Source organism: Cupressus sempervirens, chromosome 3 (assembly GCF_028749045.1).
Source record: "Cupressus sempervirens isolate cs-2001-9-10 chromosome 3, ASM2874904v1, whole genome shotgun sequence".
In the NCBI taxonomy this organism is placed as follows: Eukaryota; Viridiplantae; Streptophyta; class Pinopsida; order Cupressales; family Cupressaceae; genus Cupressus; species Cupressus sempervirens.
In genome coordinates, this window is record NC_143120.1 from 202,129,664 (window position 1) to 202,157,222 (window position 27,559).

Consider the following 27,559-nt stretch of genomic DNA (forward strand, 5'->3'; position numbering starts at 1 on the left):
GTGAATATGGTTACATCTTGAGGACTCATAGGATTCTTTTTTATCTTCATGGTGTGTGGAGATGGTTCATCATTGTATGTGGAGATGGTTTTTCTTCATGGTGAATGAAAATGGTTGCATCCTAAGGAGTAATGGAGTTCTTGGTAATTTATACTTTCATTTTAAATGTTATCCTTGGTGTGAGGATAGTTTCATTATTATGTTATGGAATATTCTTGACACACATTTAGAGTGTTGACATGTTATAGTATGTTCATATGGAGCATGCTATCTCTTTGGTTGAGATGGTTAGATCATGTTGTCATGTTTATGTTCCTGAGGCCATGGTTGGAACTTTGACATTGGTCTTGGTTTAGTTTTTTGGTATTGAGTACATTGATAATAAGCTAGATACTTCATGATATTTTTGTGTTGCATTTTGAGTTGGCATGGATTGATTATTTATAGGTTATCATGGATACTTAGAGGATAGTTGTGATGCTAATTTCTCTTAGATTATAAAAGTATTTGTTGGGACGATTAATGGTTTTAGTAGGAAGTCCAAGGGGCATTTACTTGATATGTACTTGAGAGGAGATTGTTCTTTAATGAGTCTTGGTTGGAGACTTAGATATCTTGATGATCATTCTCATTCCCCACTCTTGGTCTACTCAGTGGTTTCCTACTTGAGAGATATAGCCCATTGTTTCTCTCAAGTGCATTATGTTTATGTAAGTCTTTCATGGATATGTATCTTGAGCTATGGTACATGAGTAAGTTCCAAAGGGTTCATTTGAGAGATGGTTTTGCATTGGTTATCTCCATTTTCATATGTTGTTATGCTGGTTGAGTTTGAGAGATGGTTTTATATTGGGCATATTCCTTGGATTAGGAATGGTTTATGAGTTTGATCTTCTTGTGAGAGACTTACATCCATGATTGGTTATATAGTATGGTTTGGGTGTTTTTGAGGCTTCTTGTTGGGGTTTTATGGAGGAGATCATATTTTCATAGTTTAAATTTAGAGGTGTGTGTAGGACATAATGCAAGTTATGATTTGCATGGTTTATCTTGGGTATTGGTTATCTTCTTCGATGTTCAATTTTGCTTACATTTGATTTGAGATTAGTTGGAGATTGTGATCACTAGTTTGAGCTCATGTATGTCATGTGAGAGATGACACGGTTATTCCTTTATCTCTTTCCTTTGTTGGTTTTGGAGATCTTGGGAGATGCTTGGAGATTTTTAATGAGATTTTTTCTTGCAGGTTATTGGTTTATGTGTTGTAGATGTCCTTGAGACTACATGGATTCACTTCTTTGAGATGTTGTGAGTGGATTGGTTATATATTTGACATTATATTTTACAATGGGAGCTTCTTGGTATATATGTGGTAGGTATTGCTCTTGAGGCTTGTGATTGCAAGTTACAAATTGGATATGTTGATGATACGAGATTCACTTGGTATACCTTTGGAGTTATGGATAGTTGGATGAGTTTGGCACTGGTTGTGGGTGTTATTTAAGCTATGGATATTTTGACAACTACGGATACATGTTATTAACTTTAAATTAGGTTTTTGTGCTTGGCATTTTAGTTGACCGATTTTATGCTCTTCTAATGCAACAGGTTGGGTGCTTTCTCTTTCGATGACTTCTATGTATGTTCAGTGGCAATGACATAATAGAATTTGAGATCATTTATATTTGACATATTGGATACTTTTTTTTTTTTTAGGGTACTAGGATGGAGCACTTTGTGTACTTTGATTCATGATGGTGCATGTGTTAGGATGATTTGTTCCCTTGTTCATTTATGTGGCTACATATTGACCCTATGCAATGTATACAACAAGTGAGAGATTGTTGAGATAATGGGTGTTGCACATATTGCATAATATTGTTATAGTGTATTATTTTATTTTTATTATGTAATTTTGTATCTAGGAGCATCTATATGGACATGCAACATCTAAAGATTCCCATTGGATATACTTGATGAGTTGTATTGTAACACTATGATAGTATTTCATGTAATTATTTAATATTGGAGAAAATAATTAAAGTTCAAATATTTATGTAATACCACTTGATGGTTTTGTGGGACTTTCTACTATATAAGTAGCCACAAGGGTAGTTGTTGTTTGAGAAGATAGAAGAGAAAAAGGGAAGGAGTCGAGTGGGACAAGGCTTGATAGGTTAGCCAAGGAAACATTTGTGAAGGTTGGAAGCATGGCATGGGATGTGTGAATTCATGCTTGTTCACATGGATTTCTTGGTTGTGGCTATGGTTTGGAAGGCTTCCATTGTTGTATTGGACTAGTGTTTTTGCTAAATAATATATGATGATGGATGTTTTTAGAGGCTAGATTCCTTGAATGAGGGTTTCGCAAGGTATATCTTGTGTCACAATTTTTTGTGGGTATGTTGTCTATTATCTTGCATGTGGATTTTAATTTCATATTTATTCCATATCTATTATGGTTTTTGCAAAAAAGGTTATATTATTAATTTCAAGTTTCTATACAAAGGTAAAACCCTAGTGGGGATGATAACCACTAAATAATTCACTAAACAATAGGATCTGTTTAAGGATATTGACCCTATTAGGAGTCTATGAAGTACATATAGTGTCCTGAGTCCTTGTTAGAGGATGAGGCCTTGTTGGAAGCCTCAACCCTATTAGGAATTGGTAGATAAATTATAATGTATGCAAGAAAAGCCCACTTCCCTAACATACAATTATACAGTCTAGTTCCTTCAAAAAATTGATATATATACAATACTAGCTTGTTGTTGTAACTCACACTTTCTCCGATCTAACATCAAATTTTGCATCACGTAAAATTTACAGATGGTTCTCAAAATATTTATCATGTCACATATAATCATGCAACTTCAAAAATATCTACGCATTAGGTACATCCACTACACAACTCACTTTCCCACAATCTGCACAACATAAGGTCTTTACTTATATCTTGCCCATTCACAAATTGTTGCTCAGTCAACTTCCATGTATTCACATGCTTGACATAAAATAAAATAATATCCACATAGTTGGCTTAACAATATTTATTAATTATTTTGAGACCAAAATAATTCCTGAAGTCATACAACTCTATTTTCTTCTATGCTTTGTTCTGCACTATTAAGTACTAACACAGTTAAACTTATTGTAACTTGCATTGTATTGATCGTACACATAAGAGCACTGGTAAAAATTACCATGAAGGTTTCAAAAATATTACCACAACTACACATAAGATAATTCTTAGTGCATCATTCATACTGTGCAGATATGTTCATTATACTCCTGCAAACTGTCTAATACTTATACAATTTTCTATCTCTAAATGCATAAATGAAATATTGAGTGTATGTTACTATAAATGAAAACCATCAAGACATCTAACTAAACATATTTCCAATAATATCCCCCTTTAGCATTGACGGAAATATTTGAGAAAATTGGGTAACTTCGAAAATGATGTCATACATAATAAAAACAAATAAAATAACTATACAAAAATTGCATTCAAAACATAACAATTTTGTTCATGTTTTGATGGATCATTACATTCCTTGTCACTCCTTTACATTGATACATACATAAGCTCCCCCTTATATATACATTAACATCTATACAAATTTTATCTACATAATAACACAAATACTTCCCCTTTAACATCAATGGAAAAGGTGTCAAAAATTGTACCACAAAAACATGTTGTTTGTTGACCAGCTCATCATTCTTGATATGCAATCTACAAAATTAATCTTTAGTCTATCAAAGTCCTTCTTCTATTTTTATTTGACTATATCTAATATACTAATAACTACACAGAGTGCATAGGATGCCACTTCAACTACATTCAAGTCAGTATAGGAAATTTTTTCATAAGAATTCTTTGTTGAAAGACATTCCTCCAATTTCCTTTACAAAATTACAAACTTGGGTATCTGATATTGTTTGAGAGCTAAGAATATTATTATTACCTTCTCCTTGTCACTTTCAATACTTGTGACAACATTGTGGATCTTCTCAATCTCATTCTTAGAGTCTTCAACAATGATCTCTGGTTGCTGCAATCTTGTAGTGAGTGACTAAAGCTCACTCATATTTCCTTTGATCTTTGCATCGAAATTAGATAAGTAAGTGTAAGACATTGTACACTATCTATACAAGTTCTTAGCTTCAGTAATACACTATCTCAATTCCTTGATGTTTCCATCAAGTGCCTTCAAATCATTGCACACATTAATGTACACAGTGTTGAATAGGGTTGCATCATGATTAATTTGTGCTTGCACTACTGCTACTTTAGTTAAGGTTTTGAATTGCTAATCAAAATTTTCACCACCTCTTTTTCCTTGGTTTGCAAGTCTAGATTAGCTATAGTTGTGGAGACTATCTTCTACATGTGCTCCAAGAATTCAACACGGGTTTTCTCCAAAGACTTTATAGATTTGTTTTTTTCAAACAATTTTCTCAAAGTTCCCATTAGCTCTTTTAGATCTTCATCTTCAAATGGAATAGGTACTAATGTTCTAGTACCTAATACTACTAAAGATACAATAGTATTTTTTATTTGTCTACACTCTTCTTTTCCTTAGGCTGTTTCTTCTTCTTATCTTCTTCTATCTTTTTCTTTTCCTCTTCTTTCTGCTTCTTCTCCATACACTAGTTTCCCCATACACTACAAATGAATTCTCCTTTATATCCATAGTTATGTGTGTACTATCTACTTGCATGGATTCAATACCCACAACAATGGAAGAAGTAGATAGTGCTTGTTGTGTCTCTTCTACCTTTTCCTTTTTAATAGAAGGTGCATCTTCTTGTACATATACTGGACTATCAGCCTTTGCTTGTGCACTCTCCTTAGGTACTAGGGACATATATTTTAGTATAGCCTTCTTTATCTCTTTCCTTACCTCCTCATAATTGCCTCCCATTAGAATAATTTCTCTTCTTTTGTTCCTTAGCAAGGGCTCAATGCCATTCAAAACTTTCTCAAGTTCCTCTTTTGATCCAACATCACATAACTTATTTATGGATGTGATCCTAATATTCAAATATTTTCCTACCACTATTCTCTTCCTCTTGATCAACCTATTGTATAGGTCTTTATGAATTTTATTCTGAATGCTATCAAATCTCTTATTTCTCATAATCATATTTCTCATTATAGCATTCTCTAACTACCTCCTATACATGCTATAAAATTTATTCAACTGAACAAAATTGTGATCATTTATAATCCACAGGTTTAGATTCTCTATTTTTGGTTTCAATGCCTTCTTCCCTATGGTTTTCCTGGCTTCTTGTGCATCTTCCTCAATAGTTTTATCCTCATCATCATCATTTGAGCTTTCAGAACTACTTCCTTGCATGGTTTTCTTCCTTTTTCTAGGCCTATTGTTGATCTGCTTTTCTCTTTACTCAACTTAAGGTGTAGGTTCTAGCTTAACCTTCACCAGTCTCCCTAATTTCCTCTATTCAGTAGGTGCTTCCACCTCTAACTACCTTCTTATTTTCTCATAGCTTTCTTTTACAGTTTGCACTTGCACAACTACTGCATATATTGCATTACGAGCTTGTGCACATGGTTGTGTAACTTTTACTCCTTTTGAAGGTCCTGCTAATACAATAGGTTTTTCTACTAAAAATTTACACTTCCCACCATCCTTCATCTCTAGCACAAATCCCTTTAGCTCATTGAATTCCAATCTTGACATGCTAGATTCCTTGAGTATGGAATCTATCCCCTTCTCTACATTCTTCTTGCTCTCCTTGCCGTCGAGCTAGATTCCATTGGAGTGGTACTCTCAAATTGACTCACTTGTAATTGATTATTATTATGAAAGGTTTACAATGTGATTATTATGATACATTATATGTGTGAATTCAAACTTGTAATGGGTTTTTTTATCCAACATTTTGTTCTATTAATTTATTAGTTGACTTTTGTGGAAAAATTGTGAACACTACTTTTGTTTTTGTTCCTACTTTTGATTAGTTTAAAATTAATCTTGGTTTTCCATGGTTAAATACCATGCATGTTGTTGCTTCACCTATTCATAATTGTCTTAAATTTTTTTATGAAAATGAAGGGAATATAGTCAGTCATAGTCTATATCATACTTCTAGGCCTAGGGATTGTGCTACACTTGACTTCTTTTGGTCTTCATTACCTAATTCATGCCCTTCTTGACCTAATCATCTTTTTTTCTCATATCAAGCCTATAATAATCATACAATTCTTGAGTTAATTTTACCTCCTATGGATCTTAATCATGGTCTTTTTCCCACACCTTCCATACATCCTTTATATGTGACTTCTACATCTATTAATCAAGCTTCTCCTATTGCTTGTCAGTTTCCTGATAACCCTATTAATCATCCTATAGAACCTATGAAGGATCTAGTAATTGTTACTCCTAGTTCTCAATAGATTTCATGAAAGACAAAATGTAATCAATCTGCTAATGAACACCATAAGAAGTTCCAAGCTCAAGATATACCTTGTAATTTTGGTCTTCAAAAATCTTTACCTACAACTATGCACGATGTGTTAGAAGAAGTTGTTGCTAATAATGATGTTAATGTGCATGATTCTGATAATTATATTTCTATCTTAGATCCTATTTTGATTAATCTAGATGAAGAAGATATTGTTAATGATATTTATGATGTTAATGATGAATATGAAACTATTGACATTGACATTGATTTACGTAATATGCTTTCCTCAAAATTGATACTTACACCAAGTATTGAACATTATGATTCTCAAGAGGATCCTTGTTTGGGATTGGAAATAATTCCTACTATGTTGGATATTGTCCCTCTTGCAAGTTATTCACCTTCCCTAAATGATATATAATGAGATGGGGAGAGTAGGCGGCGTGTCTTATTGCCTAGTCCTTTGTGGTAGTATTTTGTGTGTTTTTCTATTTTACTATGCTTCTCTCATGATGTATCTTCTAAATGTTGTTAGATTCTTTTATATGATCTTTGTTGATTTGTTGGTGTAAAGTGATAAAGGAATCAAAGCTATTGTACTATTACTCTATATGTATCTCTATTCTTCCATATGTTGTTTCATGTTATGTTGTACTTGTTCTATTATTTATATATGTTTCCTTATATAATCTACTTGTATTCGTGACTTGGTAGCAATGATTCTTTTTGGTCTCTAGGTCATGGTCTAAAAATATTCTTCTTTGTATCTCTTATGTGATCTTTCTTCCTTTGTGATTGTAGTTCTACTTTCTTTGGGGAATGATGGTAATTCATTTGCAACAATATCATACATATATACATATAGACATACATAAATACACACACACACACACACACACACACACACACACACACACACACACACAATCTTATGATCATACTGACCACACAATAGGTAGATCCCTTATGTCTTCTCCATATGTTTATGTGGTATTTCCCTTGCTTTGTCTTTTTTTAGGGGCATCTCATAGTGGAAATGTAATCAATGAAGTTTTTTTATGTTTCCATCAAAGCCATTGCTCCTATTAAAGTGTTAGCAATGACTTCAATGTGGGGGCATACACTCTATGCACTTATTGCACACATGCACTTTTCAATACATATATATTATTTTTCAAGATGCCTTTTCCCACTTTTTGGATTAGTAACTAATCTTTAAAGCATGGATTTATATTTTATGATCTCTTGATCCCTCAAGTTTCAAATATATTCTGATCCCTTAAGGTCCAAGGTGTCCATTAGATTGGATCTTTTTTGGTTCTTTGGTTTTACTCTTATAGAATAGAATAGTCTTAATGGCAAATCCTATATAGGTTGACTAGTGAGTAGCCACATTTACTAGGTGGTTCAATTTCATCTTTTGAGTTGCACAATTTTCTTGTGTGGTTCACAATGGGACATAAGTTCTCATTGGGTGAGGTAATCACACTCTTTTTCTTCTCTCTTTTCCTAGAGATGTCTCTCTTATTGAGATCTTGGAGCTAGCAAAGACTTGAGTGTCTAAGGGCTTGAGAATATCTTTGTCCATTAGATTTTAATAAGATTATCTTTTCATTATGATATACTTTACCAAGAGTTTGCATCAAGTTCATACTCTTGCTAAAGTGGGGGCTAAATGTATCATCTTAAAATGGAAGAACTTCCATGTTAAGAGTGTTTAGCCCTCTAAGTTAGTGGTTTGGGGTCATGTCAAGAGCCTTGAATAGGTTTTTGCATGGATTTGGTTGTTTCCCCTTATTTTTATTCTCTCTCTCTCTCTCTCTCTCTCTCTCTCTCTCTCTCTCTCTCTCTCTCTCTCTCTCTCTCTCTCAATTTGTAGCCTATTTGTGACAACTTTCTCTATAAAACTAAGGAGTTTAACTTTCTAGATCAACGACGATCTGACCTAGGGAAGGGTCCACCTTGTCCCTGACCCTATGTCCAATTTTCAAGTTTCAAGAGTTTCAAAATATTCTAGGCTTCAGAATGTTTTAGTTTCCCACTATTGGGTCTATTTTTTTGGGTTTTAGAATAGTCATCTCTTAAATTGCATTTAATCGAGGTCCATTTCTAGGGTTTAGGGTTAATTGGGATTTAATGCTTTCATGTTGGCCTTCTCTAGAAGTTTGTGCTATAGATCTCTATATAAGGAAGCCTTCTTCCCTCATTTTGACATATATGAATCTATCCACTTATTATGAAATTTATGCACATAAGAGATACCAAACATACAATTATTCTATGAAGTAAATATCTACAATCTATCAAGCATTCAAGCATCCAATTCATTAAGGAGGTCCATTTTTAGCCATTGAAGGATTCAACCTCTATGGAGCCTTCTTGTTGAATATTTCTCCATCCACATTCTTCCAAGCATTTTTCTATGAAAAGATCCATTCAAGATTGGTTTTGAATATCTAGTGCCATTTATTTGAGACATCCTACATACATTTGGAGTATTGGTACTTCTCGATTGAAGGATTCAAATCTTGCACAAGGATTTCAATATAAGCAAGGTGAATAGTTCCATTTACTTTGTTTATTCATATTGCAAATTTTACTTATATTTCAAAGTTGATTCCGAATTGTGGTTTGACTAAGGAAAACCCCCCATTCAAATAATGAAACCCTTTTTCTTGTAGATACAAGTGTGGAACATCAAATTAAAGTGTATATTTGGATACCCTTTTTATCAAACTTATGGAATCCATGAAAAAAATATTTGTTAGTGTAGTGTAGGTAAATGTCAAATTTTTGGGGTACAATTGTTCCCTGAGGTAAGACTGTGCCCCTCTATCTAGTTCAAGGTTGACCTACATTCAAAAGGATAAAATTTTTGTAGGTTTTCTCCATTTTGACATTTCTAGTTCAGAATAGGATGTAGAATTCTCCAAAACTATACACAAACATCATAAATCAACATTTTCTAGATTTATCACACTTTGAGGTTAGTATTTGTCCTCTATTCATTTCAAATTTCAAGTGCTTACTTTTCTATAACCAAGATTATAGGATCCTCTCCTTTCTCTCTATTCTCTATTGTATGATCCATTTGTACATTAATCACTTCCTTGTGGTTAATCAATTTAGATCATTCCTTTTGGGAATTTGGGTTGAGAATAGGTCCTATTTTCACCATATTCACCATCCAAATAATTCTATCATAGGTTAGCTATAGCATAAATAGTTCCAAAAAAAATCACCAAGTTAGATCAATACTCTAACATAGGTCTAGTAGCTTACTGAAGTGATATTGAAGACATTCGAGAAACACTGTCACCTTGGCTAACTCTAGCACTTGATTGATACTCAATGCTCAATTCATATTGATAACTGGGTAGACACTTCTCACTCAATTTTTAGTATCCTACTATTGGACTTACAATAGAAAATGTAAACTTCTAAGAGAGGGGGGAGGGGGGTGTGAATCAGTAGTTTAAACTTGGACCCATAAAACTTTCACCGCACATCCATCTTGTACATTTACTAAGTAAACTAAAACATCATGTAAAGCATGTATATCTAAAAACATGTAATCAAGTAAAAATTCACACACATATAACACTAGATATGATTATGTATAAAGCCTCCAATAAGAAGGTAAAATTGGGGTGGGGATGACACCCACAAATCTTCACTACTACAGTAATAAAGTGTATCCATCGAAGGTTATAATATTTTGACCATGAAACATGATCTAACTTGTGAAAGGTCTACCCTATTTAAAGGCTTACAAAGACTATTAGGTCTCACCCTATTAAAGGATTTCAACACCTTGTTAGAAGTCTCCCTTGCTAAAGGACTTCAATTCACAATTAAGTAAGCACCTTGTTAGAGGATTTCAATACAACATGTTAGGACAACTCTGTTAAGAGATTTTATTGATTCACCTACTAGAATGATTCAGCAATATTCATTTAGTTAGCACTTCCTTTCCTAATAACATATCACTTCTAAACTATTTCCTTCTTGATCATATGTCTCTTTATTCTATGCTCTTCTCTTTCTATTTTTTAGCTCTAACTGATTCTATAATGCAATCTTACTTCATAACACCTTAGCCACCATGAATTCTCTATTTTCATATGTAGACTACTCTCTTTGCTCCTTCATACACCTTACACATTCTCTAGAGATTTTAGGGTTTGTCCTCCTTAACAAGACTTTGGTGACTTAGGGTTAGGTATGAATCAATGGCTATGATTCATCAATTTTGTCGCTTAAGCCTTCCTATTTTCTAATTGGTTGCATGCAATTATATTGGGAATCCAACATAAGATTTTTCGTTATCTCAAAAATATCAAAATTCATCAATAACTATGCTCAAAAAATGATTTATATAGTTGTTTGTGCCATTACAAACAACTATGTCAAAACTATGTCACTTGGCATTTGAATTCTCTGATGCTTGGCATACACTCATCTTTAAGTTGTGACTTGGTATCTATATCACTCAGCATGCACTACTTTCTTAGCTCCTAAATCACTCAGCATGCTCTATTTGCTCAACACTCACTATTGACTCATCATGCTCTATAATATATATATTCTACTCTACATATACTACTTGTTCGACATGAACTAAGTAAATAGCTTAAGTGTGTGGACACTTAGTAGTTAAAACCAATATAAGACCAACAATCTCCCCCTTTGACATGAGTGTCAAAAATAGTTGAGTTTACGTTAATATCCTTAACCTCATGAGCATAACATATCTATAACTCAGCTTATGTAAAAAACTTCAAATTTTCAAAATTTGTAACAACTTAGATACCTCAAAATTTGATAACTACCCCTGAGTTAATATGATTGTTCTATATCAAAATTCTATACTCCTATTGAGTAAATATGCCTTAACTGATACTCTTTGACTTAATTCTCTATTTATGCTTGCTCTAACTTAGCTTAATATTTCTTTTCTCTATCCTTTTTCTTACTTCTTACTCTCCCTCATTATTTCTCTTTCTTATTCTCTCCCATTTCTCATTTTCCATATATATCCCAAAGTTCTCTCTTTTTCCTCTCCCCCTTTTATCTTACTCTCCCCTAAAATATTTCATCTCCCACTTTTTGACACTTATGTCAATGGGCTATACACTTATAGTGTGTTTTTCCAAAAAATATTTATGGACATCTAGGATTATCTTGAGAGTAGCATCCCAATTTTCACATACTACATCCAAAGAATTGATTTGGATGGCCAACTCTATAGCAAGGCAGACTAGGTTGTCTACTGTTGAAAGATTTGGATCTTTCTTCATGAGATTTTCAGCCTAACCTAGTTCCTTGTGCAAAATTTTCATATGAGGGTTCAAAGTTGATTGAATGCTAGTCAGTTTAGCACTTATATTGGCTTCTTCTACTAATAGTATAGCTAATTGACTATGGGTTTGTAGCAGTGTCCTGAAGTGCTTTTCACTATGAGTTGGTGTCATTGGCAGTTTTACACCTAATGAACTAATATGGCTTTCCAAGCTCAAAATGTGGCTTCTAATGTCTTATGTGAAGAGAGTTGGATTCAACAATTTTGTGTACAATGAGAAGATATTCTCAAGTACCTTCTTTAGACTTTTTACTTTTTTTGCCAATGCAACTTGTGTCAGTGCTATGTCACTCGATATCTTTTCATTTACTTTGCTCTAAATTTTTTTCTTTTGACCATTCTAACAATTTGGCATTTGTGTCTAAGTCTATATCATTAACCTTTTCCACTTTATGTGTTAGCTATTTAATGAGTGGCTTGGTCTCATCTAGAGTTGGCAAACTAAATGCATCTAAAAAGATGTCTTTGATGTCTTGCAATGTTTGCTTCCACTTTTTCTCCCTTCTAAGTATTTTTTGATGCTTCTTCCTTGCCAGGAAATATGCCCATCTATTCCATAGTCATTGTGTCATAATCATATTTTGGTTGAATAATTTCTTCGTCAAGTCTCACATCTGCATATTGCATTACTTCTTTAACCTTTGATGAGCTAGGAATTGACACTGAGATCTGCAATCATGCTACATTTGTGCTTTTCTTATGAATATTTTGACTTGAAGGTGTGCCAAATACTGGTAAGGTTACCAAGGCTTGAATAACTACTTGCTCCTTCACCTTTGGAGTCAACTTGGTTTTTTTAGGCTTGTCCTTGTGTTCCACAATGCCTTTTCATGCACCTTGTGTTTTTGATGGTGGTGCAGATAATTCTATCTGACTCACTTCACTCTATTCTACTGCAGTTCCTTGTGGTTCTACTATATCATGTTCAATTGTATGAACCTTCTCATATGTAACTTAGGTACCTTATCCAAAGGTTTTACATGAGTAAATTGAGGGGTAATAGTAGTTGGTTCTTGTGTATTCACCTCTTCCCTTATTGTTCTAGTCACTATCTTCTGCAATTCATCAACATTGATCAACACAGGATTGTCAAATATTTTTTCCTATAATGTGGACTAATCAAGTATCATCTTGAGATCTTCCTCCACAAGGGGATTTTTGTTCTGAGATGTGAAATTAGAAACATCCTTCACTAATATTATTTTAGTAATCTCAACTATTACATTTTGGGGGCTGAAATTAGGCAATTATGTGTCTTGAACACTCTATTCTTGCTACTTTGCTTAAGGTGTTGCATTTTCATCTATGTTCACTTTAGTTCCTCCCTCAACAATGTTTTCATGATCATCTTCTTCATTATCATCTCTTACCTCTATGGGCTCTTCCTCACCTTCCTTCACTTTAGTTAACACATATGTAAGCTTGCACATCTGTGTGGACTTCTCAACTACATCTTCAATATTATTTTGAAAATTGCTAAAGGTTCTATATTTAGGTACAAACCTAACAACATATTTCTTTATAGCCTAAGAAATTTCTGCCTTCCTAAGTTTAGGCATCACTTGTGCAAAAGATGACTCTCTTATCTATCTATCCAAGTTCAGACAATAGTGCCATTTCTACTCAACTCTATCATATAAGCTTTCGGACATTGAGTTGGCAATCTCTAATGGGGTATTCTTGAATTTTTCCATCATGGCATATATAGCTTCCTCCACTTGATTCTTCTCCACTTTACCAAGATTATCAAAGTCTATATGAGAGAATCTTGATAAATCTACACTATTTTTGGCATTTTCACATAGATTTTCAAGATCTAATAAAGGATTATGACTCACCACTTTTAATTGACTATTTTAATTTTATTTAGTTTTCTCCTCATCTAATTCAACCTATGTAACATATTTCCTTCTTGGCTTTTTCTGCACTTTCCCTCCCTACTTAGTAGGTTCTATCTTCTCTTTAACCTTTTGTGCAGTTGCACATGCACTTGCCCTTGTAGTAGGTGCAGTTGGTTTGGGATAACTTAGCTTGGCTACCTCCTTGGCTTTTGTTACTGGTTGGGCCTTAGCCTTCATTTTCTTTAGTTTTTTGTGAGTAGGTGCTTCCTTGGCTTCTTCTCTCTCGACACCTTCAACAACATCAGTTTCCTCTTCTTGTTGTTTTTCTCACATACCCTAAGTTAGTGCAAGAGGTGCTTGAACTTGGATGTCTTCTTCCTCTTCTTTTTCTTCCAGCTTGACATCCTTGACATCCTCTCCAAGTTTTTATTTTAGCTTCTTTAGCAATTTATCCTTCTTCTTTATTACAAAAGTAGTATTCAGTTTCATTATGATTTTGGACTTTGTCATTTCATAATTTCCAAATGCCTTAGTATTTTTATCTGCTATTTTTGCAAGTAAAGTTGTAATAGTTGTAGAGGCCTCATCCACATTTATTTCATGTCCAAGTGGTGTTAACCATGTCACCCTTGGTGTAGCAGCTTGTACAAAAGTATAGTCAGCATCTACTAGAAAACTAACAGCATCCTAATGTTTTCCTACTAGATATATTGGTATTCTCAATCTTTTCTTAATTGATTTCTTAAAGTCTTCAAAATAGCTAATCATAAGAGATTCATAATTTTCACCCTATTATTCAATATATTCACCAATTTGTACTACTAATGATCTATTGGTTTCCCATGCATGTGCCAAATGTAGGAAAAGTGTTTTGCACATAAAAGAATACACATCAAATAATAGAACCAAATTTACATTTTGCACTCTTTCTCTTCCTTATTGCTCCCAAATTCTTAACTAGCTGCTATAGTTAGATTTTTTCTAGATCATATGTGTGATCTTTCTTGATAATTTTATATCCCACATCCACTGCTATAAAGGGAACACTATTCAATTTGTTAGATTAATAAAATTTGTGTGAAATAACCCTTACTATAAATTCTATCAACGGATCAATAATTGTGTCAATAGTCATGTCTCTCTTGTTCCACACGGCTCCAATATTCTTCTCAATGACCTCTTTTGACTCACTCCTCAATATCTTAGACTGATCTAGGGTTGGATAAATAATACCCCTATGGATTATCCTCTTGGTTATTTTTATTGGTCCATTATCCAATCATAATGAACTATCATGAATTATGCTAAGCACTATTGTTATCCATTCAATTTTAAAGACATTTAGGAAATCTAGGGCTCCTATCAACCCTTTCTTCTCTATGATTTTGAATTCTTCCTTCAAGACACCATTCTCACATAATATATCATATGCTTGCCTAATCTCCATACCCCCAATGGTACCAATTTTGAAGTTATAACATTTTTTGACATCTTGCACCATTAAAAGTTTTTGTGGTATCATGGATAACTCACCAGAGGGGTCTTGCTTGTAAGAAATATTAGGAATAGCTTTGAATATGGGTTGCTTAACTTATTACTAGCTAGTTGAATTTAAAACCTCCTTACCCTCTACATTCTTTGAGCTTGATGCCATTCTATGAAACTAGGGTTTATGAAAATATAAACTGCATAGCTTGTCACTTGATAAATACCTTATAAGATATAAAGAATTGGTGGTGAATCATTGCTCAAACCTTTTTCAATTGCTTTGAATGGATTTCCAAATTACCTTTTGGTCTCCTTTCTCTTTCTTGATTTGAAATGAGGTGAAATGAGTTGAGAATTGATAAAATACCCTTCAAAACTCTACAATTAATGTTGAGTGCTTACATAGCTATAAGCTTAGTATCAACTAATTTCAAGCTCACTCGATATCCATTAATAGCTTGGCATCAACTAGATAGTCTATTGGCTTGACATCTTCTATCATTTTACTTCGAACACATAGGAAATATTTCATGCTCAACAGAGTCATGAAAAACTCGAAGATTTTTTTTTAATTTTTAACATCTTGAATATTTGTTCATGCTTATGTAATCTTTCCAATACTAAATTCCTTTGGAACTGATGTATACTATAACCTTTAAATATCAGTCCCACATACCTCCTTATTTCCTAGTTTGATGAGGTGTGATCACCTAACCCATTGGGTCAAGTGATTCCTTTTCCATTTGATGTGTTGCAACCATCTTTCTTCTTCTATATCTTATTCATCTCGTCTCTAGTATTTTTAATATCTACCTTTCGTTTGCCTTCATCAAGTTCATAACTTGGTGCCTTTGACTTTGTTGGATAGTAGCAAATGATGTGGCCAATATTCAACTAGCTAAAACATGTGGTTTGACTCAACCACCTTTTCTAGTTACCTCTGAAATGTGTCCTAATACAATTCTCAAGAACATGTCCATATTGTTGACAATAATGACAACTATGCATAGTGTTCTAATCCTAGTTATAAAAGTTGCCATTGTTCCTTAGCTTTGCTTTCCTATTTGATGACCACATGGTTTTAGTTCTACATTCAAAAGCTCTATGTCCATGATACTTCTAATAGTTGTAGCAGTATCCTTCAAATCTATATGTGTGCATGGTCTTGGTTCTACATTCATGTGCCTAATGACCTTGTTTGTTGCACATGTGATAGTTAACCATGCTCTTCTACTTGACATTTTGATTTATAGTCTTGTTCCTATACAAGTTAGTAGTACGTCCTTTCTTTCCACAATTATGACAATTTGGTTTGGAGTTCTTACTTTGATGTTTCTTTCTTTAGCATTTTTGGATGACTCTCCTTCTTTAGTGCTTGTATATCTTAGTATAGATGTATCACTATTGGATCTAGGAGATCTCAATAATTGCTCAAAGTATTTGATGGCTTCATTTGGTTTGTTGATACTTTCAATATATTCCTTCTCCCTTTTTAGGTCACTTTGAATTTTTTCATTCTGCAACTTCAATATTGTTATCTCAATGTCCTTGACATTCAATTCATAGTTGGCATTCATCATTTGGCTAAAATTGTCCAATTGCATGTTGACAATCTTGGTTAGCTTTGATGAATTCTCTTCTAGTCTGTTGGATAAAATTCTTTTAGATTCTTAAATCATGGCATTGTCTTCCATAGCTTTCTTCTTCTGTCCAGTCACCTCACATAGTAGTATGGCTTGTGATTCTTGTTCTAACTTGAGATTTATGATTTCCTTATCTTGGGCTCTGTTCTTTTCCATTAGATCTACAACTTCTACATCAAAATCATTGGAGTCTCCATTAGAAAATAGCTTAGTGGTGTCCATCTATCTATATTGTGTGTCATTCTCTACAATAGAAATTTCTTTCCTTCTCTTCAAAGATCTCTTCAGTTCTTCTCTTGCTTCATCCAGTTGATATAGAATGAGTTGTATTACAATTTCCTTATTGTCAATTTTCTTTCCCAACTTGTAGAATTACATTTCAAGATCCTTCCTCAAAGCTGCAAAGATTCTCTTTTAGAGAACAAGGCTATGGGGGGGGGGGGGTTGTGGTGAATCAGTAGTTAAAACTTGAACCCATCAAACTTGAACCACACATCCATCTCATAAATTTACTAAGTAAACTAAAATATTATCTAAAGCATGTATATCTAAAAACATGTAAGCAAGTAAACATTCACAAAAATATAACACTATATATGATTACCTAGAAAACCTCCAATGAAAAGGTAAAACTAGGGTGGGGATTAGACCCACAAAACTTCACTACTATAGTAATAAAGTGTATCCAATAAAGGTTACAATGTTTTGACCATGAAACATGATCTACCTTATGAAAGGTCTACTTGATGTAAAGGCTTACAAAGACTATTAGGTCTCACCCTATTAAAGGATTTCAACACCCAGTTAGAAGTGTGCCTTGCTAAAGGTCTCCAACTCACAATTAAGTAAGAACCTTGTTAGAGTATTTCAATACAGCCTTTTGAGACTACTCTATTAAGATATTTAACTGATTCACCTGCTAGAATGATTCAACAATGATCCTATGGTTAGCACTTCCTTGCCTAATAATAGATCACCTCTAAATTTTTGTCTTTCCAATCCTTGTTGACCAGATGTCTCTTTGTTGTATACTGTTATCTTTCCATTATTCTACTCTAATTGATTATGTAATGCAATCTTACTTCATAACACCTTAGCCACCATGAATGCTCTATTTTCACATGCAAACTACTCTCTTCATTATTTCATACACTTTACACATGCTCTAGAGAGTTTAGGATTTGCCCTCCTTAAGAAGACTTTGGTGACCTAGGGTTAGGTAAGAATCAGTAGTTCTAATTCATCCATTTTGTCACTTAAACTTTCCCATTTTCTAATTGGCTACATGTAATTGCATTGGGAATCCAACATAAGATTCATCCTATTGGAAATATAGATGGAGTAATAGAGAGGGGGGGGGGGGGGGGGGTGGGGTAGGGTGAATTAGTTACCACAAAAATAAATCCATAGATTCCTTAGATGTTTGATAAACTAGTTTTCTCTATCACTCGATAAATATACAGAAAAATGCTATAACTTGGTAGATGCACTATATGTTAATTTTAATAGATCTTTAAGCATTCGTAGTAATTAACATGCAACCATAAAAGAAATAACATGAAGACATGAGACACTAGATTTAATGTGGAAACACAATAAGGGAAAAACCACCAAGTAACTAGCTAGTGATTTTCACTCTTTTGAAGTGAGCCTTGTTAGGAGTCAACCTAGTTAAAGGTTACAAAATGCACTATTAGGTGTGACCTTGTTAGAGGACTTTATCACCCTATTAGGGGTGTCCTTGCAAAAGGACTTTAGAACAATTCAATAGAGCTCTCACCTTGTTAGAGGATTTACAAATGGCAGTTAAACCAACTCCGTTAAGAGATTTTAATAATCACTTCTACAATGACGAGAAAGCAACAATGAATTAACCTAAATGAGATGCAACTAAGTTTGCTAATAAAAATCTCTTTTCTGCTCCACTAGACCCTTCCTAATCAAATAAATCTTTGTTGCTCATCAAGGATATCTGACCATCCTTCAAAGTTCATTCACACTTTCCTCTTCAAACAATCAATACACTTGCATGCTTGCTCATTACAATTTTGAATTCTCAACTTGGCCTTTTATTTATACCTTACAAATTATCAAGTTAGCTCATTTATAAGTTATAATTCCCAATAATCAATATCTCAATCAGCTACAAACATTACATGAAATAATTAGAGTTTATTTCCCAAAACAATGAAATCATTCATTGGCCAACCCTGCTTAGTAAACACTAATCCAAAAATGATATCCTGTGTTAACCAACTAAATCTTGGTTAACATTGTGAACCCCGAAAAATCCTTTGGAGACCAAGTGAACTCGGTAAATACTAACTTTCTTTTGTTAACCTTGTGAGCTCAATTACAACTCATTTCTACCACAAAATCCTTCGATGCATGAGTAAGCTCGGTAGACACTGTTTCCACAGAGTAATTTCTAGGAATGCTCAGTAGCCTCTAAAATTTACTTTTGTGACCAACTATGCTTGGTAAACATTGTCTACCAATTGATATAACATTTGTGTAACATTGAAGGCAACACATAATGGGACAATTGTATATAACAATCTCCATCTTTGGCATTGATGGAAACAAAACATGTCATAGCACAATGAAATTTGAAAGTGAGTCTTTTCTTGATAGAAAATTTCTCCCTCTTAGATTTTATGCCACAAACTTCTCTGATGTAGTAATCTCCCTCTATGAAGGAATTACATTAGCTTCTTTTCAAACAGTAAAATCTCCACAAACAAATTCATATTTTAGAAGGATATGACAATAAACTCTCCCTCATTGAAAAAACATGCCAAAGACAACACAAACCAAATGAGTAACAATGTACCTTAAGAACTGATTCATATGCAATGCTTCCATGATTATGCTACATTAACTAATATATCTTCAACTTGGTTCCTATTGATGCATCACTAAAAATTTATTTTAGTGAGCTTCATATAGGGGAATGACCCCTAACTTACCTCTTAGATACAAGAATACATCCTTAGGTAATGGCTTGGTGATTATGTCAGCAATTTGTTCTTTTGTATGAACATATTCTAATCTGATCTCCTTATCCTGCACCAATTCTCTGACAAAGTGATATTTTATTGCAATGTGCTTGGTTTTGGAATGCATCACTGGATTCTTGGATATGTTGATTGCACTTGTATTATCACAAAACATAACAAATAGTTCTTTGATCTCAACCTTCATGCCTTCCAACAACTTTTTAAACCAAACGATATTAGAATAATTCACTACTGCTGCAACATATTCTGCTTCAGCTGAAGATTGAGATGTGCAATTTCTCGTTTTACTTGTCCAAGAAACCAATCTCTTTCCAAGAAAGAATGCTCCACCACATGTACTCTTTCTATCATCAATGTTTCCTCTCCAATCAGCATCAGTAAACACTTTTAAGTTCAAATTTCATCCAAATTTTTACCATAATCCATAATCTCCAGTGCCTTTTAAGTATCTCAAGATTCTTTTGATTGCCATCATGTGATTTCTCTAGGTTTTGCAGAAATCTTGCCACTATACCAATTGCAAGAGCAATATCAGGCCTTGTATGGACTACATACTACAAATTTCCAATCATTGATCTGTATAAGGTTTGATCTACTTCTTTTGAGTCATCATCTTTGGTAAGTTTTAGTCCAGTACACATGGGAGTTACAACTAGTTTTGAATTTTCCATACCAAACTTCTTGAGTGTCTCTTTGATATATTTAGACCGAGTGATGTAGATACCATTCTTACTCTACTAAATTTGAAGACCAAGAAAAAATTTAATCTCACCAAACATAGACATCTCAAATTCCTTGTTCATTTTCTATAAAAATTCTTTGCAAAGATCATCATTCTCTATAAAAAAAAGTATAATCCAAAAATATTTCTTCCAAAACAATCTTATTATTTGGTCCTTCCTTGATATACAAGCTACTATTATCATTAGTTCTCTAAAAACCAATATGAATAAGATAGTTATGAAATCTTTCATACCATGCTCTAGAGGCTTGTTTCAAACCATACAATGCTTTGTGTAATTTATAGACCATGTCCTTTTTGTCTAGATCAACAAAACCTTTAGGTTGCTCAATATAAACATCTTCATCTAAAATATCATTGAGAAATGCAGATTTGACATCCATCTGATATACCTTAAATCCTTTGTGTGCAGCATATGCAAGTAAGGTCCTAACACCTTCCAATTTTGTAATATGAGAAAAAGTCTCTCCATAATGAATTCCTTCCTCTTGATAGTAGCCTTTACATACCAATCTAGCTTTGTTCCTTGATAACTTATCATCTTCATTCAACTTATTCCTGAATACCCACTTAGTTCCAATCACATTTTTATCTTTAGGCCTACCTACAAGAGTCCATGTTTTGTTCTTCTCTATTTTCTCTATCTCTGCATTGATAGCCTCAATCCAACTTTCATTTTTAATGCATCGTTGACATTTCTAGGTTCAAAATCAGCAAGTAAACAAGTACCTTTTAGCTTACTTCTTCTCATAGTACCTTTAGATTTGTCTCCAATAATTTGATCTGGGTCATGATGTCTCCTAACATACTTGGCCAATAGAGGTTCCTTGCCTTTAGAATGAATTTCATTTTCATCCTCTTGCACTTCAACTTTAGGTTTTGGCTGCTCTGACTCAATAGGCATTGTCTTGGTAGCTTCATAATGTGACTCGAGTTCCTATAACTCATTTGAACTTCTTGCAACTTGGTGACTGATAAAGACTTGAGAGTAGAAGTCTCCTAATTTACAGATGTATTTGGCACTATATCAAGTTCAATGTAAACAAATCTCCTATAATCTTCTAGTTCTTCTTTTCTTTCTTCTTCAGTCCTTTCTGCAAACTCATCAACTTTCACATGTGCACTTTTTATGATTTTGTGAGTAGACAAATTGAAACATCTATATGTCTTACTTTTGCAAGAATATCCGAAAAATATACCTTCATCACCCTTCACATCAAATTTTCCTTTTCTAGATTCTTTCAAAATGTAACATTTACTTCTAAATACTTTTAGGTAACTTACACTGGGTTTATGGTCATACATTAACTCATAGGAGGTTTATAATGATTCCTTCTTCAACTATACTCTATTCAATGTATAAACTATAGTGCTGATAGCTTCCTTCTAGTATTTCATAGCAATTTTCTTTTCAATAATTATAGTGCTTGCACGATCCATTATAGACATGTTCCTCCTTTCAATGACTCCATTCTATTTGAGAGTTCTAGGGGTTGATACCTATCTTTTGATTCCTCTTTCAATGCAAAAGTTATTGAATTAATGGGAGATGAATTCACCACCTCTGTCTAATCTCAAACATTTCAATCTTTTTCCTATTTCCTTCTCTACTCTAGCCAAATACCACTTGAACTTCTCAAATGCTTCTAACTTCTCTCTCAGATACATAAAAGTCATCATTCTAGAGTAGTCATCAACAAAAAGAGTGAAGTACTTTTCTCTTGTATAGCTCTCAATTCCAATAGGTCAACACAAATCAATATGCACAATTTCCAAAATTTCTTCAAACTAATAGTTTTTACTTTTAAAGCTAGTCTTCCCCATCTTACCAATCTTGCAATTCTTGCATAGAACAACATCAAGTTTTTTTATACTAGGAATGCCTCTTACTTTCCTGAATTTTCTTATCTTCAATAGGTTATTAAAATTCACATGACATAACCTTCTATGCCATAACCAACTCTCTTCAACTTGAAAAATAAAACATGAGCATTCACCAAGTTCAAGATATAACAAGTTACCTTTTGTTTGTATGCCTAATCCAATCAGCTTTCCTTTGTCATCTAGCACTCTTGCCTTTCCATGCATGAATTCCACCTTGAATCTGATACTAATTAGTTGTGCCACACTCAATAGATTATGTTTTATTCCTTTAACCCAATAGACATTATCACATACAAGCTCTTTGGTTAGTGAGGTTCTTCCTCTTCCTTTTATGCAACAAGGTTCATTCTTACCAAACCTCACACTACCACCATCATAGTCTTTAAAATGTTCAAACTCTATTTTGTCACCAGTCATATGATGAGAGCAACCACTGTCTATGATCCATGTATCATTTTTTCTTACATGAGAGATAAGTGCCATCTTATCTTCCTCATCATTATTAGATTCATCTTTCACAGCAATGTAAACAATTTCATCTTCACTATTATCATAATCCTTAGAGTCCTTTGCCATAAAACATGTTTTCTTACCTTTGTCCTTAAATGATTTGAAGTTTTTCTTGCTATTACATTTATGACCTTTCTTCTCATCCTTTTTTTGCTTGTTTTGGGCACCTAGTAGCAATATGACCAATTTCCTCACATGAAAAATGGATTACAAGAACTTTACCTTTGTATTTTGCTTTGCCTTTAGAATATTTCCTTGCAAGAAGAGCTTCAACCACCTCAAGATCACTGTCAGAACTCACTTTTGATTCTTCTTCACTTTCTAACTAAGAGTCCTTTATCTTCTTGCCCTTTTCTTTGAGTGAAATCTTGGCTTCAAATGCTGATTCAATGTTCTTTGAAGCTGGAACATAATTGTCATAGTTATCTAGCTCAAATGCAATCAATCCTCCTACTATGGCTTCTAAACTTATCTTATGATTTGCTTCACATCTTTTTTCTTGAATTGAAGATACTCTAATTGCATAAATGGGAAGTAGCATTCTAAGAACTCTACTTAAAACTATTTCCTCCTTGATATCTCCTCTAGAAGCTTTGATTGCACTGACACTTGCCTTGTCTCTTTCAACATATTTGGCAATGTTTTCATCCTCTCTCATTCTCATTTGATCAAATTGTCCTCTTAGACTTTTTCCTTTGGCTCTCCTCACATTTTCATTATCTCCATAGATATCCTTTAGCTTGTTCCACATAGAAAAGGTAGTTTTTTAGTCCTTGATATCATCAAATTCTTCATAACTTAGAGTAGATGCAATGTCTATCATCATGGTGTTATGAGTCTTCTTCTTAGCAATGTCACTAACAGATAATGTACCAGCAGAAGTTGTATATTCTTCATCAAGATATTTCAGTCCTGTATCTCTAATGGAAGCCAAATGGAGTTTCATCAATCCTTGCCATGCTGAAAAGTTATCCCTGTTAAGCCTTGGAATATCCCTCTTGTAAGACATCCTAACCTTTAGCTTAGATTTTTGAAATCCTTCCTGCAAGCACCAAAATATCTAATACCAATTGTTAGAAATATAGATGGAGTAACTATGGGAGGGGGGGGGGGGGGGGAGGGGAGGGTGAATCAGTTACCACAAAAACAAATCCATAGATCCCTTATATGTCTAATAAAATAGTTATTGATGTCACTCGGTAAACATACAAAAAAATGTTGTAACTTGGTAGATGCAGTGTATGTTAATTTTAACAGATCTTTAAGCATTCATAGTAATTAACATGCAACCATAAAAGAAATAACATGAACACATGAGACACAAAATTTAACATGGAAATCCAATATGAGAAAAACAACCGAGTGACTAGATACCGATTTTCACTCTTTTGAAGTGAGCCCTATTAGGAGCCAACCTAGTTAAAGGTTACAAACACACTGTTAGATGTGACCTTGTTTGGAGATTTAATCACCTTGCTAGGAGTGGCCTTGTAAAAGGACTTTAGAGAAATTCAATAGAACTATCACCTTGTTAGAGGATTTACAAATGGCTATTAAAACAACTTTGTTAAGAGATTTTAATAATCACTGCTACAATGATGAGAAAGTAATAATGAATTGACTCAAATGAGATGCAATTGAATTTGCTGATCTAAAAATCTCCTTCTTGCTCCACTAGATCCTTCCTAATCAAATAAATCTTTTCTTCTCCTCAAGGATATCTGACCATCCTTCAAAGTTCACTCACACTTTCCTCTTCAAATAATCAATACACTTGCATGCTCACTCATTACACTTTTGAATTCTCAACTTGGCCTTTTATTTATACCTTACAAATTATCAAGTTGGCTCATTTACAAGTTACAATTTCCAATAATCAATATCTCAGTTGAATACAAAAATTACATGAAATAATTAGACTTTATTTTCCAAAATAATGAAATCCTTCATTGGCTGACCCTACTCAGTTTACACTGATCAAAAAATAATTTCCATTGTTAACCAGCTAAAGCTTAATTAACACTGCAAACCCTGCAGAATCCTTTTGAGACTGAGTGAACTTGGCAAATACTAACTTTCCTTTGTTAACCTTGTGAGCTTGGTTACCACTGACTTTTGTCACAAAATCCTTCAATGCCCGATTGAGCTCGGTAGACATTGTTTCTATAGAGTAATTTCTGGAAGCTTGATAGACTCTAAAATTTTCTTTGCTAACCAAATGAGCTCAGTAAGCACTGTCTGCCAACTAATATGACATTTGTGTAACATTATAGATAACACATAATTGTAAAATTGTATCCAACACATCCTTATCTACAATATATCAAAATTCATCTTTAAGTCGACTCAAAAATGGGTTACATAGTTGTTTGTGCTATTAAAAACAACTATGTCACTCGACATCCAAAGTCTTTGATGCTTGGCATACACTGATCTCTATGTTGTGACTCATCATTTGTATCACTCAACATGCACTACTTGCTTAGCTCCTGAATCACTCAACATACTCTATCTACTCGGCACTTGAGTGACTCGGCACATGAGTGGTTCGACACACACTATTGACTTGTCATACTTTATAATATATATGTTGTTCTCGAGATATACTACTTTTTTAGAATAAACTAAGTAAATAACTTAAGTGTGTGGAAACTCAATTGTCAAAACCAATCTAAGATCAACACCTACTAGTTTGATTATCATCTTGGAACAAAGCATCTTTATTGACTTGGTTCACATTGGAGCTCAGTAGATACTGTCAACTCAATTATCACTACAACTTGGTGGGAATTGTCAACTCAGTTGAAACTACTTACTTTATGCAAGGTAAACATTATTTGCTTTGTTTCTTTATGAGCTCAGTTAACATTGTAAACTAGTAACTTAGTTACTACTATCTTTCCATTCTGAATAATTATTCTGATACTAATTGACAATCTCCCCATTTAGCATTAGTGACAAAAATACTTATCATTCATAATATGTAAAATCAAAATCTCTTCAGTCAAACTCTTGCTTTGAATATGCTCTATTCTGTAGCTCAATTTACACTTCATACTTTGCAACTCAGCTTAAACAAAAAACATTATTTTTGATTTTTCAAAATTGTTTTGATTTTTTCTTTTTACATATCTTTTCTATTGTACATATTTTCACTTTACATGTATATAAATATGTACATATACTTCCCTTATATATACTTTCCCCTTGTTTTTGTTACAAATTCCAAAATAAATTTACAAGGTTATGCCAAAATAAGAAAGGAAATCATGATGTACCTTCAAAATCACACACAAAGTTTTATCGCAGTTATTATGTAGTCCCTTTTAAATGTGTAGACCAATTTGAAGCTCTTCTAATAACTCATACATGTGATCTGTAACTGATAGATTTGTATCTTTGACTAGTTCCCTTGCACGATCCATTTTCTTCTACATAATGTCCATGTGGAGAAGTATCATATTTTGAATATCAATGAATGTTTTCCTTATGTTTACCTCTTCCCTTAGTAATTCTACCTAAAGATCTATCAAAAATATGTTTTTGGCAAAATGATTGGAACTATAGCTTGGATTAAGTGCCAACTAATTTGCATTATCCTTCAAGTCCATGTCAATATTGGTTAGTTTCTCTTTTATTTCCTTGGTAAAGTTAGTTGAATCACTCAACTTTACAAATAAGGATACAACATTACTTACAACAATTTCTAGTGTAGAAATTAAAGTGGACAATTCTACTTGATCAATTTCTATCTTTTGTGCTACATTTTCTAGCACATTATTCTTAAACTTTCTTTCAACTTTAATAAGAAGTTTTTCCTACCCATCAGTGTCCTCATTGAACTTATGTGCAATATCAATTAATTGATCAATGAAAGAGGATTTTTCATTTACCTCTATAGATAGAGCATCTCCAAATATTTCTTGATGTCTCCCAAGACTTTTCTTCTATCTCTCTCAGCCGTTAACATTTGTTGCTTTTCTCTTTTCTTCCATAGCACTCCCAAAATGTCCATTTCCTCACTAGATAGATTGTATTAGTCCCAATTTGAGATTACAATCTCTTCATCAAGAACTATTTCATCAACTATGTTGCCATTTCCTTTCCTCTTTACGATTAAAGAAGGAGTTACTTCTTTTCCTTTATCAACTAAGTCCTTCTCCTGCTATTACTTGGTTGATACTATGGGAGTCTATTTCTTATTTACCTTTGGGAGAGAGCTCAATGAAGGTAAAACAATCTTCACTTCATTTCTTGGTTGAACAAGGTTCAACTTAATGGGTTGTTGCTCAAGTGCTTTCTTAGATTGAGTAGTAGGAAGTAATACCATTACCTTTGCAACAATATTCTCAAGATCAAAATCAAATATCTAAATGTCTGGTAGGTCTCCCTCTTCCTTGAAATCAAAAATGTTATTCCACATATCTATTGTGGAATGCAAAACATCTTTAATGTTTTTCGACAAAACTTGAATTATTTGAAATCTTGGAGTGTTTTTTTTTTAATATTTGGACATTGCCTCCTTAATTTCTTTTTGAGAGAGATTAGGCATGAGACTCCTTAGAGTCTTCTCTCTAATATCCTTCTCTATTTTTTTTGCATTAGTCCAATGATGTGAAACA